This window comes from Colletes gigas, unplaced genomic scaffold, assembly GCF_013123115.1.
Source record: "Colletes gigas isolate AHSC1104 unplaced genomic scaffold, ASM1312311v1 Colletes_gigas_Sc00007, whole genome shotgun sequence".
Taxonomy (NCBI): Eukaryota; Metazoa; Arthropoda; class Insecta; order Hymenoptera; family Colletidae; genus Colletes; species Colletes gigas.
The window spans coordinates 4,468,977-4,487,704 of NW_025106636.1; positions in this window are offsets into that span (position 1 = coordinate 4,468,977).

The following is an 18,728-nucleotide window of genomic DNA, read 5'->3' on the forward strand; positions in this document are numbered from 1 at the left end:
AACGGCGGAAAACATAACACCGGGTCTGGCACGCGCGGTTTCCCATCTCCTCCACCACCCCCACCCCCCCCCCCCTCCTCCCTACCCCCAATTACCCCCGACCAACTTTTCCTGTAACACGGTTTTTCTCCGGCGGGGCTTCCAAGTGAACGAGACACACGGAACCGATGATTTTTCGGGAAAAAACCCTACGGGGCCACAGTTTGCTTTAGAGGCGGAGATGTTTGGTTAACATGTGTGCCTAATGGCCCGTGCGAAATGGATTTTTAAGGTCCCCGTTTTGAGACGGGACGATCGTGGAGAGGGAGAGAGAGAGAGAGAGGGAACCGATCGAAAATCGATGCTTGCAAGCCGGGAACGGTGAAACCACGACGAGCCGGTGATCGAAAGTCGATGGAAACGACGAAACTGTTATCCCAGACTCACGATGGACACATAATGAACGTTCGATATACCAGACCAGAATGAGGGGACGCGAATATTATTGACGAGTGCCCAGCGACAAGCCTCGTTGGACATTTTCGAATCCTTTATTCGCGTTTTATGGGCGCAATTAATTCGTCCACCCGCCTCCCGGTGATTTCAAAAAACCAACGACGCATCCTTTTGAATTCTTGACCATTCTTTGAGACGTTTATCTAGCGATGACACTCGAACCACTTCGACCCAAGAAAAAGGCGGGAAAACGCGAGAGAGACCATTTTCGCCCTCGATCGGGGGGGGATTAAACGGAATACGCCCCGTCTCCGTGAATCGTATCGAAACTGGCGCACAAATGAAACAACCCTAACGCCCGCTCAAAGCAACACCGGCCGGGTATATACCTTTTTATAGGTTTTACAGATCTCTCGACATGAAAGTAAGAAGGGAGATCCCCCTCCGATATTAGGTTTCCCAGTGCGGTTTTCAACCACCCACTCGATCGGTTGATCGGTCGACTTTGCCCCGGGGAAATCACACTAGATACGAATTGGACCTCCACCCTCCACGGGTTCCCTCTCTTTTTCACCTTTCGACGTGCTTAAGAGGACGTCCAAGAGGAGGGAGAGAGACCGGAACACGCCAAGACCCTCAGCGACATGGAGACGGTGTATTAATCGGGGGGGGGAGGATCTTCTTTCGTTCCTCACGGAGTCCAGCCGTGTCTACCCTCGAGACCGCCACGGACGGGAAAGGATTATCCGAGAAGCGGTATTTTTCGAACGTTGTATCGACACTTAGGTGATTGCTGCGAATCAATACGACCCCCCACGAATGACGACAAATGAGAAACCCCATCCTCCAAGGTTCCTACCCTTCTTAAGGAGGATCATCGTCTTGATTCAGAGCAACTCGGAAGTTTCTTCCACGGGTATAATTTGTCGGAGGATACGCCACTGGTCATAGTTATTTACCCACCAGGACTTCGTCTCTTCTTCAAGCTACGTGACAGGCTTTCGTTCGAGAAGGAGACAACCACTGCTCCCAATTCGTGTGTGAATTTAAATGATTCAAGGAGATAACTATTAATATACTGAGGGTTTCAGTCATTCTGCAGATTTGAAATGAGAATAGATTCTTAACCCTTTGCACTCCTACGTCGAGTGTGATTCGACGTCAATTTTTATCTCAGGAGCTCCTTCGTCAAGCCCCACTTAACATTTTTTCAAGTCCAAACCAAAGAGATATCATACACTTGGAAATTACAAAATACAACAACAGTATAAATAAAACACTTAAAAGCTGCTGGTAACAAGATTGAAATATAATTCGAAGTGCAAAGGGTTAACCCCCCTGAAGATAGTTACAATGGTGGTCGAAATGTTCGGTATTGGGTTCGGGTCGAGTCGGGTCGGGAACCCGAATACCGTAAAATTCGGTACCCCGACTCGAGACTCGGAAACCCGACGATCCTTATTAATAATGGCGTCGCGTCGGGACGCTGAAAGTATCACTTTTCGAGTCGATTAAAAGGATCCAAGGCCGTCGAGGAGCAACGGAGAATATTACACTTCGAATAAATTACAACTTGGCGACGCGTACCCGGGGAGATGGGGAAGAGGAGAACGGGAAAATCAAGCGAGCAAAATGGAAGAATTAACCGCGTCGAGGCTGCCCTGTCTTCCCCGGGTTCCGGCGTTTATCCCGGAGCCGCGCGTTAATAAATTAGACGTATTCATTTTTCCCCGAGCGGGCCGATAATTTGAATCGATTAACGTTTGGCCGAGCATTCAATTAAGCGGCGCGGTGGGGGGAGGAACGGGCTAAAAACCTGCAAAAATCCAGTCCGCCATGCGATACCGGTACAAGATATCGAGACCTGTATTACCAGACGTACTCACAGCGAACCGCTACCGAACAGTACAGCCAGCCACCTGCGGCTAACTATCCGCGTATATATATTATCGTATATTAGATTACGAGTCACCTACAGGCGGATCTATAAATTTCCTCGCACGATAGTGCATTGATTAGCGAGTACACGCACATTGCGTGCTTGGACCTGCGTCGAACGCGAGGGGATGCTGGAAGAAATCTGGTACCCGGGCTCGTCGAGACTCTGATCACCGGGACACCGCGCCATTCGTCTTGACTGCATGTTGCGCATTATCTCACGCAACGTCTACGATTCCTGAGAACTGCGGCCTCGGAAACGGTAGCGAGTTTCGTACCCGTTTCGCAGATCGAACGGTCCCGGTGCCTTCTCGGTTCTTCTTCCTGGTACGGTGTTAGTCGCCCGTTAATTAACACGTTCCCCCATAGACAACGATTCAGTTTTGCTTCTCACCTTGGTTGGACCAGAACACACGATCACATATTCGTTATAACAATTATTCTCCGATAAATCCACACTGCAAATTGCTCGACTTAAGACATTCGCGTTTCTTTCCGCTGTGGTGGATCTTATGAAGAAGGCACACGATCTATCGATGGAGTTCTTAAAGTCTTGACTACCCACGTTCTTACAATTACAATTATCTGACTACTAAGTATATGTCGGTTCTACTTTTTCTGTTGCCTTGATCGGAGGTTGAGTTTTTTTGTTCGTCATTTACATGCTGCCTCATCATTAATTCATTGCGTCCTGCCGATCACAATTTCTAATTGACCACCTGCCTAACTAAGCAGTTAGGACAACGAAGTGGTAGTCCACATGATCCTATTAATGACGTTCACATGTGTGCATATATTGATGACTTTTCTCAAGGTACTTTCTTGGGACTCGACTACCAGTTTAGTCAATTTTCGAGGGTAAATTAATCTCACAATCTGAATGACTACTGTACACCCAGTGACACAATATTATTACTTCAGAGAAACAGATACATCCATATAAGTCGTCTACATGGTGTACCGAATGGTCACGCGACCAACAGACTGCGCCAGGAAGAAAACACATCACTTAACTGATTCACACGCGAAACGAATGCTGGTTTGCAACGATTTATGTTTCGATTGGTCCCCAATATCAATCTCCCGTTATCGACAATGGTTTCTCCCACAGTGTCTCATAGAATGACTACTCTAACACTTATGGAGATACATATTCACCCATAAAACACGAATATTTTTAAAACTCCTTGCCAGGAGTTGTAGTTTAGGTGTACCACCCTATACATTCGAGAGTTCCGGGGTCTTCTCTCAAGATGTCTCGCGGAATGATGGATATATCGCTCGGGCAACGCACACTGCGAAGTCCTCGCGAAGAGCCAGAAAACTCACGAATTCGGAGGGCTATTAAATCTCGCCCGGTAGCAAAAAGTCCTTCCGAATTCTATTTGTCTTTCCCAGCCCTCTCTGCGTAGGAGGGAAAGTCCGGCCACTTCCGTCGGTTTTCTGAGCCCGTCTCCAAGTTCCGGCGACCAAACGCTAATCGGTCTAGACTCCCACTCTACCGGGTCCTGCCACCCTTCCTGTCCTACGAAATCCTCATTTCCCTCGCCGGATCTTTCCACACGCTGCGAAGGGACACTTTTCTTGCCCCTCGGGCCGAAACGTCCGCGGGACGCTTCCATGATTGGTCCTCTGGATGGATGGAACCGCCGAGCTTCCGTTATCCGGAAACTCCGATATCGAGAGCAAAGTGGAACCGACCATTCGCTTTGGCAATCTCTGTTCTGGTAATTCGTGGAAACATCAGACCAGGTCTACGACGAGCGTTGCTCGACTTCAAAAACTAGGATGAGGTAGCAAAAACGAACTGGCAACCGCGATCCTTCGGGTCGCGTAACTTCAGGAATTAATTTTAACATTAGGATGAGTTGGCGCAACGTACAACAGCCTTGGAAGTCATCGTCGGTACGACCTAGGACCTCGAATCGTCTGTACTAATAAATCCTTCGATGGGGCTGAGCGTTCGGTACATGGCAACGGCAAGTCATTAACTCCGCGCCACGTCCCAGGGCCAGAACCGAGCGTCCAAGCAGCTCCAATACTGCTACCAGACACGAACACGTAAGAAAAGGCGCTAAAATTTATGACCCTTCTGTTCTACGGCTTCAGGAATGCGCCGACGATCATTGGGGCACATAAGTATGTCAATTGAACGAACGAGGGCAAGTGGGAGTCACTGTACCAATGAAGGTACGTGAAAATCGACGGTCAAGGTTCGACCACATTATAATATCAATGAGCGCAAGAACGCGGCGTCGTAAATCGACGAAATCATGGGTCGACCGTTACGGTACCCGACGCCGATCGAGATTAATAACGATCCCTGGGTATCGAGCACTATGAACTCCCTGCGGATCAGAAATAGAAGTTGTCCATTGATATCGAAAGGTCGTCAAACTTTTTCCATTTATCGTGCGAGCGATAGGGCGCGAATGGTGATTTAATGCTCGCGACCATGTCCGAGCACGGTGTCATCGTGGCTCAATATTGACACTATGCCGCCTTATCACACGTGCGCGCCATTCGTTGCACCGGCGCGGCGCATCGGTCCGCCGGCGCACACTCGGAAACGGGATCTATTCTCGCGCTACGAACACGCCGCCGCTCGACGGACAGGGAAAAGGGTCGAAGGAAAAAGCGCAGACTGGCTCGAGTGTCAGCGTTTTTCCACGACGACTGTTAAATAAAGTCATCCTCCGGCGTGCGCTGATGGCAAATCTATAATGGCCCGAGAAACCGTCCGTTCAGCTTTTTTTGCAATTCCTGCTCCGAACTAGGCTACGTTTCGACCGTGTCCAATCTTCTTGCCGAACGTCCGTCGCGATTCGAGGAAGAAACCGCCGAGACGAAGATCGATTGTAGGCTCGACGCGATAATTCCCAGAGGAGCGAGTACAAACGTATCTAATCTCGACACCATAGACATAACTGACCGGTCGGAATACGCGGATAGCGATGGGCGTTCGTAACGTTCGTCTGAAAATGTTTCGATTATTTGAACGGTTTGTTTTAAATTTGCTATTTAAATCTTTAAATATCCCCTTGCTCGAAGCAATTGAAATCTAGTGAAACTCGAACCCGAAGTCTCGTCTTGTGCCCATCGCTGCGTACGCGCGATCGCCGATAAATCGAGTTCGAGGAACTCGAACCGCACACTCTATTCGACGAGACACTTTTGAGCGGCCGGACTAATGCGAATGGACGATACGACGAAACGATACAGCGTGTATTTGATAAGATGAACAGCTCGATAGAGGCGTTTCGTTCCTGATAAGTGCTCCCTGCATAATATACTCTTCCCTTTGCTTTGTCATAACTGGAAGAACTGCTTCGTCTAGTCCGCACTCGCCAATTGAAATATTATCAAATCTCGAGCAAGATATCTCGACGAATCCCTTCGGGGATAGAGCTTAGGACAGTCGCGCCAGCATACTGTCCCCGCTCTAGACGGTATTTGAATAATCCTGCCAATATCAATTAAGAAACTCGGCGAAATACCTTGGTTGACTGGTCTCGACATATTTCATTAAAATGCGCGTATATATTTTTTACGGTTAGTATAATTTCAGGCGTCGATCGAAGGCCGAATTTTTTTGTCAATGGACGACACCTTCTCGGAACGGGCTAAACGGTCCGATATATTTAGTTTACACGTCGGATTCCGGATCCTCCCGGCGACTATCGGCGCGTCGCAGTGCCCTATCTTAAACGGCCGTAGTTGAGATAGCCACGCATAGCTCGTTATCGTTTTACGAATAACAGTTCTCGAAATTGCCCGCGCGAGCGTAGATACGCGCCGGCGACGCGTGTAACCACACGTTCGCCCGCGTAAGCATAGGTGTCCTACGGACGCATCGTACGCGGCCGTAAAACATGGCGGGTCCGGGTGAAATACTGCGGGAAGCAACGATGTTCCCACTCCAAATATATTATTTACGCCTTTCCGCGTCCAGGCTCCGGCCATCGTACACGCGCTAGTCTCTAGGAAACATATATCCTAGTTACTTTTTAATTCCGTGAAATCCATTCGCGTGATTAATGGGGATAGCCGGTTGCGCAATTTCACCGCCTTTCGATGTATATTTCAGTTTCAATCGTGGAGGCAAGCCGCTGGCGGCCGGTTAGCGGTATAATCGTTAGACGATTTCACGCTGTAGCCGGTGGTATGCGTCGAAAAACACGCCGGGGAAGAACCGAGACGAGAAATCCGTGCCATCGAACATTGATCGAAACAGTGGATTGATCGGGGGACTGGACGAGCGAGCCCAGAATGTTCGATGAAACCACGAAGACTTAGAAAATTATTAAACTCTGAGAGCACGGTGTGAATCGAAAGTATTTTCGGGAGGCCACCCTTAAAGATAATGACGCTATCACGAGTTTAATACTCTATATTTAAATATTGGATGAGATATTGTTTTGCACGTTCCTATACGAGTGGAGCAACTGGAAAAGTTTGTTGCACCGCTACCGTTAAATTTTCCAGACGCGAAACTACCCGACTCCGCCCTAAAAAACACTTCTCCCGTGGTTCGACGCGAGAACAACGCTCGTAGCCGTGGATAAAGGATGAAGATCAGCCCATCTTCATCTCGTGCAAAGCGGGGATATGCCCGTATACACGAGGATGTTCACGATGCGCCACTTCAACACATGAATTTCTTGGTTGCCGACACGTACAGGGTGTATCGCCCGGTCTATCGACGCATGATTCAGCACACAAAGAACAAATTTGTTCGTTGCACTTAGGAACGATCGATCACCCGGCTTCGTCGTGCTTCCCGGTGCTTCAAATCTCGATTCGCCGCTGATAACGATGCCGGTGCATTAGCAAGTGCTGTTAATTTGTTGCTCGTACACGGTGCACTTCGCTCTGCCGGAAATGTGCGCGTTTCCGTTCTGTTGTTAATCAATTACGGTGCTTGTCGACCGTCGGAACGCAACGTGTGCGGCGCGAAACGTATTTCTTTTGTCTTTTTACCCAACGAGGTGGCAGGAATTTCTGACGTAATAGTCTCTGGTTAACGTGGGAGTTTAATCACCGAGTGCTGTTCATGAGACGGAACCGTCATGAACTAGATTCTTTAAACAATACCGATTGTTGTGTCTACATAGTTCTGAACCAGTACTGTTTATAGATCCTAGACTAATACTGACAGATTCGACTAAATGTAACGCTATAACTGATTCTAGACTGATGTAGCTTTTGAGTCTTACGCTATTGGTATAGTCAGATCCTACACTGCTATTGCTGTCAGAGATTAGTGGAATCCTTTACCTAACAGATCCTAGACTATAGCTACTTTTGATTCTAGATTCTTAATATTTTAAGATCCTACTTCACTGGTATAATAAGACGATCCTCTGATACTAATAAATTCTAGATTATTGTAACTTTTAGGCCCTACTATTGTAATTAGATCTGTGGTAGCTTGCTGTTTGTGAAAATAAGTGAGATAAGTCAGTCAAGTACTTGCGAGAGAGCGTAGCCCTCTGCTGGCAAGTGCGGGAACTATCGCCACGGATCCTGCACTGCTAGCCCCGCCAGCTTTTAGACAACGCATCCGAAATCCTTGATTAGCGTTTGCCTGACACGATAAAGAATATCTTCCCGATTGTCGATACGTTAAGGGCACAAAACAGGCCTGGAAACGAGCGAGTACGCGGCCATGGAATCGCAATACACCCTGTATAGCTGGGAGAGGTACATACGGAATCACGACCGCCAGCCCCGCCACGACGGAGATGTACTCTTTCACGATAGATAGCGATCAGGCATGGGTCTCGCAGCTTTATTCTTTATTCCGCGTAGGGAGCCCAAGAGAGGTTGGGATCAGCCAGATAGAGGCGGCCAACCGACCAGCCAGGAAAGATAGGACGGAAGGAAGGAAGGAAGGAAGGATGGGAAAAAGCGCGGAGGAAAGGATGAAGAGACAGGGAACAGGAGAGCCCGGCGGAAGGCGGAGGACGGTGAAATTCTCGTTCCACGAGCTCCCGTGGAAAAGTATGCCGACTACCGTGAATTATGATAAATATCGCGACTGTGACGCTGCGATTTTAGAGGCCCTATAGCGAAGGGGCGACCCCTGGCGCACACGCCTTTAACCCGACATCCTTTTCGATCTCCTTCGTTCTCCGCCATCCTACTCCTCCTCCTCGGGCTATCTACTCCGTACGTATCGAAAGCCGCGAGCTGCACCAAATACCGTATGCCGGGCGTGTACGACGAACAAGCTGACCCTAACCTCCCCCTCGACACCCGCGCCGGTGTCAAATGGAAGGTCGTGCGGCTCATTCGCGAGCATCGAGAGAACGGAGTTCGTGATGCATCGGTACTTGTTAGCGAACCGAACGGAAGAACCTAATGTCTGCGCACTCGGGGCAAAAGAGAAATCTCGGGATCTGGATTCCTTTGGTTTTCGAACGGGGTTCGCAGGGATTTCTGGACGCTAAAGTCTCTCTGGGTGGCGCTGCACACGAGTATTCGAAATATGCAAAATTCTTAAGGATCCTTTGGACTTCTAGATTAGACTAGGCTAACGTAGTGCTAGCAGATCTTTGAATGATGGTAGTCCTGGGTGCTACGTTACATGTGACATCCTAGACTACTGTAGATCTCAGATCTCACACTGTTCATCCTGGATTACACCTTGAGATCCTGAAAACAACTGTCCTATTCGAACTGTTAGGTCCTAGATTATCAGTTTCTTGTCGCCCAAGAGTATTAATTCTAAAACTATATGCACACTTGCGAGCAGACTTTCGTTATCAAAAGAAGAAGGTAAGTGGACGTTATGGCGTTTATAAAGATAAATTCATCCTAATAGTGAAAATCAAGGTCGAGTGGATCTAACATATCGTAAGCGGTGTCGTAGTTTGATTTCCCGACCGTTCATGCGGAAATACGGAGTCGTCGGAAATTAGAAAATATCTGAGCGCAAGGGTATTAAAATTCTGCACGTTCACGGAATTCTCTATCCGTCTTCGACGCGACTTCGCCCTCTTCGGAGTTATATAGCGGTGCTTAAAATGTTTGACCATCCAAAGGGTGAAAATACGACGAATATGTAGGACTCTGAATGCTTTAGTTGCAGAGTCCCGACTCCTCGAGACGGTGACTCAAAGCGTTTCGGAGTTACTAAACGCGATTCTCGATCGTTGTATCAGTGGTCGGGCGAGGATCATTATTAGACTGCGGATCTTTATGCAAATTCACATTTTTATTAACACTAGAACTACCAAACCGGTCAAAATGACCCATTCGTAATATCTAATAAAACCTGTAAAAAATTTACTCGACTGAATTTTTGGAAATTTACCGTAATTTTCTATAAGAGAATGAATAAACACTTATTTCCATTGCATTATACATTTCTTCGCGTACCTATTGTTTCAATTTCCTTGGTACAAATAAACACACTATAATTGTCGGTAGTTTAATGTCAATAGAATTAATGAAACGGAAGCTTCGCAGAGGGCTGTCTCAACCCCTAAATATAATAATTCGTATCTTACTTTAAGTATTTCTTATATTTTTGCATATTAAATGCATTCTGTAGTTTTTTGAGGATTAAAATTTCCCATAAATACATAAACATCCGCAGTCTAGTCATTATAGATGGCGCAGTTATTGGTCATCGATGGACGTCTTATAGCGAGGGACTGTAACAATGACTAAGATCATTGAGATACACAACCAAGTTTCGAGAAAGACAGTCGCCTGACAGTTGGTGGCCCTAGAACCGATGTTTTAGTACGCGAAGATGCAGAGTGGCCATCTTGGAGGGTCAGGTCGCGAGGAAGTTATCGAGTGAATATTCCGAGACAGCCGGTGGGATCGAATTGAAAAGAAACGGCCGTTGCGGGAAACAACTTAATGCTACCGCCTTTTTCGCTATCTCAAAGGGTGCTCTGCCGGTGAGGGAGACAGACAGAGGGTCAGATGGAAAGAGGTTTGCGCGTAGGAATGAGGAACGAGGACGGGAACAGCTAGAGCAAAACAATTACCTACCCTTCCTGCTCGCCAGGGGCGCATTTTCACCCCTCAAAACGTGGGAAGGAAAGCCACCGCTTGAGGTATACGAACTACCCCCTATAGAGCACACGCATACGTGCCCGTTGCCGGGAGGACACCGAAACGGCCCCGTGGCTGTGTGGTTGCTCCCCGGGCACGCATAGGCATTCCTCATCCTCTCGGCGGGCATTAGCCCGACCCCATGGGAGCCAGCTAGGGTTCGTTTTATGGGTACAACACGACGGAAACGCGGTAAAACAGACAGGTGGAACGGAACGTGCACGTATACGCGACCGGTGACAGCCACGAAAGAGCGAGGGAGATCAATGCGTTGCGGTGAAGGTGTCCGTGCAGAGGTATACAGGGTGGGGCGAAAATCGCATGCAACCGGTTGCTCGACCGTTCCTCCACGAAACGATACGATAATGTTTCGATTCGGACGAAAAAAAATACAGTCTGCCCTATAATTTTCCAACAGCTGACGGTAATTAAACGAAATTGCTTCCAATCACTTTGTTGTTTACCTTCGTATAATTTTATCATTTTAATTTGTACACTGTCACTCGTATAACATACATACTTTAAATTGGTATTCGAATAATATGAAAATTTCTTTGACTTGTTGCGTTTAGTTCTCCAGAAAATGTAATCCGCGAAATGGTTTGGGTAACGTGTATACACGCGCGGACGAAAACACTGTGTACCATCAGTGTCGATCAATCTCCGCCGAATTTTATTGCCACCGGTTAGAGCTTTTTTTTTTTATTAAGAGTGGACGCAGGAAGCAACTGACATTTGTCAACAGAAAGGATGTTATCCGTCACAGCAATGCTGAGCAATATGTTTCGCGTTTGACATTGAAAAAACTGAATGACTCCGAATATGAGACTCCGACAGCGGCCACTGTGTACATTCTAGATTCATTTTTCATGGATCGACTCTAGATTTTCGTCGCGTGAACAATTTAAAAGAGAGGCAATTAATTCGCATTTCAAATAAAATCGATATACGTGAAACTCGAAGCTTAATACTCTACAAAAAGAGACTGCTTCGCGATATCTGTATATTTTAACAGTAATTGTTAAATAAATTTTGTCAGTTCGGAGTAACTGAATTAAAATGACACAGTTATAATAAATGAATATGATTCCGATTCGAAAATTATTTTCAATTCGTGAAATAGAAACTGTTTCTTATGGGGCATAAATTTTCCCGGTTTATTGAAATCCGCGGGAATCGATTGCGTTTCTTCTATCTGGGGACTACTGTACATAGATTTAAGCTGCTCAGACGAGATGTTATAAACATAAATTCATTTCTAACAGTTATCCTGTATTCGACTAGAGAAAGTTCTGGAAGAACATACATTTTAATAAATCTTTAGTAGAATACTCAATAATAAAATAAAATTGCAACCCTTTCTTTGGCGTCCTCTTCAGAGGTAAAGAACACAAAATTAAACATAATAAAATGTAATGGAGTAATTGAATTAGATAAAGAATTTATTCATAAGCGTTGAAAGTTTCGGTTCAGCTTTTCAATACGGTGTTTCACACTCGACGGTTAATCGCGATCGTCGCACATTTTAAGATATCTCCGGGAGTGTCGTCCGTTAATGAAAGGCTCGAACACGACTCAAGAAAAAGGAGAATCGCGAGCGACGGGGCGTCCAATAGGTGACAAGGGCCGAGCACCGGGGAAAACAAGAACAAAGAAGAAATCGTGAATGGACTAATGAATTTAAATGGGATCTGGACCCTAGCGAGGAGAAGCGCGAATCAGAGCGTACGAAAAAAATAATATCAACGAGAAAGGGGGAAGCAAACGCGGAGAACGAAAGAGCGCGCTGGTCGCATGACCGAAGTCAGACAAACGGGTGAACGCGTATAAAACACGAGGGATAATTCTTTGTCCAAAACGTGATTCCAAAATGCAGAATAACTGTACCTACAAATTTTCGATTCGTTGGTAAACTCCTTCTGTGTTCTGTGAATAAAATTTGCCTGACTCTGGCCGGGACGTTCCACTTCGCGAGACGCCGCGGCGTAACGGGTCGAGCGTCGAAGCCGACGCGAAAAGATGCTCGAATTTCCATATTTCATCCGGCCTCCGGATGATTTACGTCGAACGTATTAAAATGAAAATGTTATCGGGCGCCGTGCAACGGAAGCGACTGCGAACAAAAGTCGTTAATAATATTCGCGTTTCGTTTCGTTCGCGATGTGGGCCACGCTTTTGTCGTCGCGATTCCAATTTAACTTTAACGTGCACGCGAGCACAGCGTGGCAGATAAACTCGCGGGGAAGGGGGGAGGGGAACATCTTTGGAGAAACTTGCCCGACCCGTTCGAGACAGAAGACCGTTTATTACCCTGTATCCTATGCGCCATTACCGCGGAGTTTATGATCGGCGCGAATTCATGAATCAAGCCGGCCGGCTACGCGGTGAAAAATTATCGCCTCGTTGCTCGCAAGATTGTTCGTCGGATGCTGCGAAAAATTTAGACACCGAAAGAAACGCGAAAACGAAGGAAATAATTTCACGAACTACGAGAGACACTACGATACTCTATTGTCGGGATGTATGACCAACGATCGGGGCCGTGCCTGGTCATATATCCGGGGAACTGAACTCTCGAGAATCGTACAACGCGATATGGGAGGTTGAGTACTGGGGTTTCGAACCCGAACCCGGGATATCAAATTACCCCCCTCCCCTGCATCAATGTGATAGTACGGGAGGTTGAGTCGGGTTTCGAACCCGAACCCGGGATATCGAATTACCCACCATAGCATCAATATAATAATAGTAGAATTATTTCGTTGTCTGGACAGACTAGGAAATATTTAGTTACGCGTGTTATCGAGCACACTCTGGAGTCGAGTCGGCTTCCAAGGTACCCGGTAAGTTTCCTGGTGAAGTCCCCGGAGGTACAAATGAAGACGATTAACGGACAATCGGGGTGACCGCGTGGAAAGCGGAAACGAATTTCTCGCACCCGTGAAATTCCCTTCGACGGCTTTTTCTCTTGGGTAGCCGGCGCTGTTCGCCGGCGTTAAAGCCCCTTTGAACTTTCAACGAGAGAAATATTCGCCGTGTTCACGCGCGACGAGAGATACGCCCGTTCGGAAACGGAGCCGACACCGAATGACCTGTCTGGTATTCGAAACTATAGGAAAGGAGAAGTTTCCTCTCGCCGGGGATCTTCCGATCTCATCTTTCTTCCTGCTCTGCCCTCGAGGAACGCTCGTTGAAAAGGGGTATGTCTTCTTTCGCGGGACTTTCTCGCACTTTCTCCGAGCGGACGCGCGCGAGAAAGAGCCCCGCGACGATAAAGGAGCAACGGGAGAATTCATCGACTTGACTCGGATCTTCTTCCGCCGTCTCGGAGACGAGCTTATTTCGCGCAAGCTCGGCTCTCCCTGCCGCCCTTCGTCTTTCACCCCCCCTTGCGCGACGCAATCGTCTACTTAACTTCACGGTGCCGCGGTCTTCACGAGAAATACAGCTTAAACGCCCCCCCGTCGTCCTAAGATTTCTGCGACTTTCTCCCGTTTGCGACCAGCTGTGCACCAGGCGATATCGATTCCGTTAACCCTTCGCGATACGAGACATTTTTAACCTTGGAAACGGTACACTCTCTCCTCCAAGACCCGCACGAGTTGATACGCTTTTTAATTTTCAATTTTTGGACATTTTATTTCGATCACCAACCTCCCAAAAAGTATTTTTAGTCAGAGAAATATGAAAGCTTCCTTGTCAATTTAGCTTTTTAACGCAATGCAAAGGCTTCACCGACGGATGAAAACACGGATACATAACGTGCATGCTCTCTGGACAGTTTCGACAACAACGGGAACCGACAGTTCGCAAACTGGAATTTAAAAAATTCAAGAAGAGCGCGATGATCGACGGTACGAAACAGCGGCCCGATAATCGAAACTTCGAAATGCAAATCGTCGAACGGATATTGAGATTAAATTGGCCCGTTTCGACGTAAAAAAAAAAGGTAATTTTCGCGCGGCTCGCGGTGTCGCGGGGCTATTGTACGGGGATCATACTTTATGAACACAATCCGACGGTGTTACGCGCATTGTATCGCGCGTGCATCATTTCGAGCAATTAAACGTTCGCGCGCGCTAAACGCCCCTGTCGATCACGATTAACGAGCGTACTTTTTTTACGTCCCCCAATTTTTTACGGCTGTTTTACGCGGCACCCCTCCGTCTCTCTCCGCGTCGCTACATTCGGATAATTTTCTGGTACGCTTGCCTTTATGGCCGTCGAGACGAAGGAAAAAAAGCCCGCGCGAACTCGGATCGTCGTTAAAAACGCATGTGTTGCGATATATTTTACGATACCTGCGCTGTACACGATGTTCCCTTCAACGGGAATCCCTGGGTCTCCGTTTTATACGTCCGAGCATTACGAAAACGCTTGCGTTACTATATTTTCGTCCACGATATGTTAATTAAAGATATGAAATCACGCATGAACGATATTTCGAGTTCGGGTCGGAACCGAGATATTATATCGCCGGTTAAATGAAACACCCTGTGTACTGTACTTGGCACAACCTCTTTGTCGATTTTAAAAAAAGGGAATATATGTATATCCCGTTTAAGGAGCCATACGCGATGCCTCCGCGTATTGATCTTCCACTATGAAATTTTAATGCCTCTCCCGACCTCCATCGCGCGTTCAATTTTTTTCAATACAATCTATCTTCCACAAATATATCCTTCTGACGATAAGAATGGGTCTGCGCGTGAAGGCGGAACACCGCGAAATGAGATTATTGCTATTCGGTGAACCGTTCCAATTGGTTTCTCCTTGAGAGCAAAATTCTTTCCCTTACATTTCTCAATTATTTATTTAACATCCGCGCTCCACAAATGTTATAATAATCTGAACATAAGCGCGCAAAGGTACAGGCTCGTTTGTTCCTCAACGAATGTTAAACAATCGTGGAAACTTTAATTTGGGTTCTCCAATTTTGTTGCGTGGACTTTTTTGTTGGATCTCGAAAAAGTTGAAGGTTGAAACGAAACGGATTATTCCTTTTTTCCAGGAATCCCCTCGCGATAATACCGTCAAAAATTAACCACGTACGCAAAACGCCGGGTCGGAGGATTTAAAATTCAAATCGTCGTCCGTAAAACGCGTGCTGCGGGGGTGGCTGTTTCCCGTCCCTCTTTGGAGATTTTATGGTGCAAGTAATGCGAGAAACGCGGCGTGCGAGACCGTTTGAAGTCTAGCAATATTTCTACGGGTCGCCGAAACCATTCGACGCCGGCTCTAATAGGAATCCGCGTGCCGCGCGACGAATACTGCGCATGCGCTGCTATAATTCACCCCTGTGCGCGCGAATTTTGAACAAAATTAATCCAAGCAAGCGGCAAACAAACTTTTTGTTGTAATCGTGTAATTATTATTTGAGCTGAAATAATGGTACCGAGTGTGTCGAAGCTATAATGTACTTTTTATCTGCCGTAGAAATTTTACGAAACTTGGTCTTTTATTTGCGGGACACTGGTTATATATGAGTACCAAGGGAACGAGGATGGTTTGTGTCAAGAAACTTTACACTCTTATCGTGAAACTATTTGCAATGGCAATGAAGCAAGGCAGAAGATAGCGAAACTGTTAACAATCACTTTTTAGAACGGAAGTGGTATGCATTGTGTCAACACTGTGGCTATTTATCTGCCTTAAGCCACATTCTTAATTATTTTAGAAGCATTTATCGAGTTGATGCTAGTTTACTATAAAATTAAAGTGACGTATTTCAAAATAATAATTTCTTAAAATTGAGTAAGATCGACGTTCATATTTGAACCATAGCGAGGCATCCAACGAGGTTAAAAATCAAATACCGGTTCGAGTTCGCTCCGAAATGTACACGGTGACCGTAAATCGTGCTAATTTCCTGTAACCACAATTCGCACGTGTTCGATCGCACCGTCTTCTCGCTATCGTCGCATCATGGCGTAATGGGGAGCTCCCATTCGAAGGCAATTACGTAGATCACTATTTAAATTCTTTTAACAAACTACCAAATACAATTATGACCTCCTCTAAATATGTTTATTGACAATTAATTTTATAATTAAAAACAGAATTTTTTGTCTTTTTATCTCTTCCTTTGGGCAAGGATCATCGAAATCAGAGACTTTTTTTATGTATATTTGCCAAATAACTTTAATCTTTTCAGACTTCCAACATGACGTAACTCCTAAACGAATCACATTCGTCCGCCATCGGGGTTTTTCGTACTTCGTCGCGATACTTTACGACTCTTTCAGGCTCTTTAACTTCCCAAGGACCCGGACGCTGTACAGGGAACTTTTCCACAAGCGACCGCTAAATAAAAGTCGCGCACTTATCTTCTTACGTGGGCGAATAAAAAGAGGCGAGCACGCCGCCCCGTTAATTAAGATGCCATCTCACGCGTGCATGCTCGAAACCTAATTAATTACAAGACACACGCACACACGCCTCTGTACGCGAGCAGTTCTAGCAATTAATTACGACCACGCTGTCCTCGAGATAGACCAAAACGATAAAGGAATAAAAAAAAAAAGTCCCCGTTTTTCGGGATAAGAAACATACGGTAGTCTCGCCGACGTCGGGACGCGCCGCGTCGCGGCGAGAGATCAAATTCGGCCGACACGTGCCCTTAAACCAACGACACACGACAGATGTCGACTACCCCTTTTTTTACACGCCATAAGCAACGGTTGATAAGTTTACGAACACACGAGATAATTGTATGTAAACATAGTTTCTTGCACCATGAATGTATGCGCGTACCAAATAGGGCTGGGGACTTCTTGTTCGATCATTCGTACGTCGAATATCCGATTACTCTGATGGATCAAACGCTCCTCGAACAACATTAGAACGCTATTGGGATATTTGACTGTATGAGTACTATTCGAATACCGTTTTCACGCTGAACTATTCGAATACTACAGAAATACTTGACTGTTCGAGTACCATTCGAACCATTGATAATTCGAATATCATTCGAACCACTCATAATTCGAATATCATTCGAACCATTAACAATTCGAATACCATTCGAACCACTCAAAATTCGAATATCATTCTAACCATTAACAATTCGAATACCATTCGTACCACTCATAATTCGAATATCATTCGAACTATTAACAATTCGAATACCATTCGAACCACTCATAATTCGAATATCATTCGAACCATTAATAATTCGAAGACCATTCGAACCACTCAAAATTCGAATACCTTTCGAACCACTCATAATTCGAATATCATTCGAACCATTAACAATTCGAATACCATTCGAACGCTAGAGTATTTGAATACCATTCGTACCATTGATAACTCGAATACCATAGAATTATAGCCTCTGTTTAAAGGAGTATTGAAACGACGTGTTGGAAAGTAACGCATGTTGGTTTCCGTGAATACTTGGCCGGTTTTTCGGTCGTTTCTCGGGATAAAGAACACGTGGTTGTCTCGCCGGAGGATCGGGGCTGCACCGTGTCTCGACAAGAGATCAAATTCGATTGACACGCATTTACGACAACGCTTGACACGCGTCCTTTACGGATGACGCACGACAGATGTCGACTAGGCGCGTCGCGATAGTGAAAAGAAGAGAGCGAAAAAATAGGAAACAGGATTCTGTTTTCTTCGATCGAGGGCCGTCTGTCCCGACCAGCCTCGTAAAAGTACGCCTGACAACCGCGCTGACAATCGATGTCAGCCAAGAGCCTCGAATTTGCATCCGAGCGGAGATCTACTCTGGCCGATCTGGCGGTATAACGTCCACCACCCCCGTTTCCTCAACGAACAGCCGAATTTACGCTACCGACGATCCAGCGTCCCTCCGTCCTACGTCTTTTTGATCGCATCTAAAATGCAGCGGAGGATAGGTCGGTCGTGCCGGTGCTATCGAGAGGACGCTGCCGGCAGGAAACGTTTTTCGAGCACCCGCGATCGCAGGAAGAGATCATCGTTGCTCAGAGATGGGTGGAATAAGGCGTGGCGAGATCGAGGAAAAGACGCGAGGGTACGTGCATTTACATAGGTGGCAAACAATGGGGAAATTTTGAAAGACCTCCACAAGGGGATGGTGTAATCCCTGGAAAGGATTCGTCGAACGTGTTTAATAATTCAGTTTTATATCGCGTCAACGATAGTATCGTAACCCTTTCACCCTCTGTTCTATAATTTGTCCCTTCAACGAAACAATTTTCCTTCGAAACCAATCTAATAGAGCCGTCTATTGAAATCGTCCAAGGGACAAACTGAAAAAATTGCGTCCATGAAAACTTACAAACATCCAATTTAGT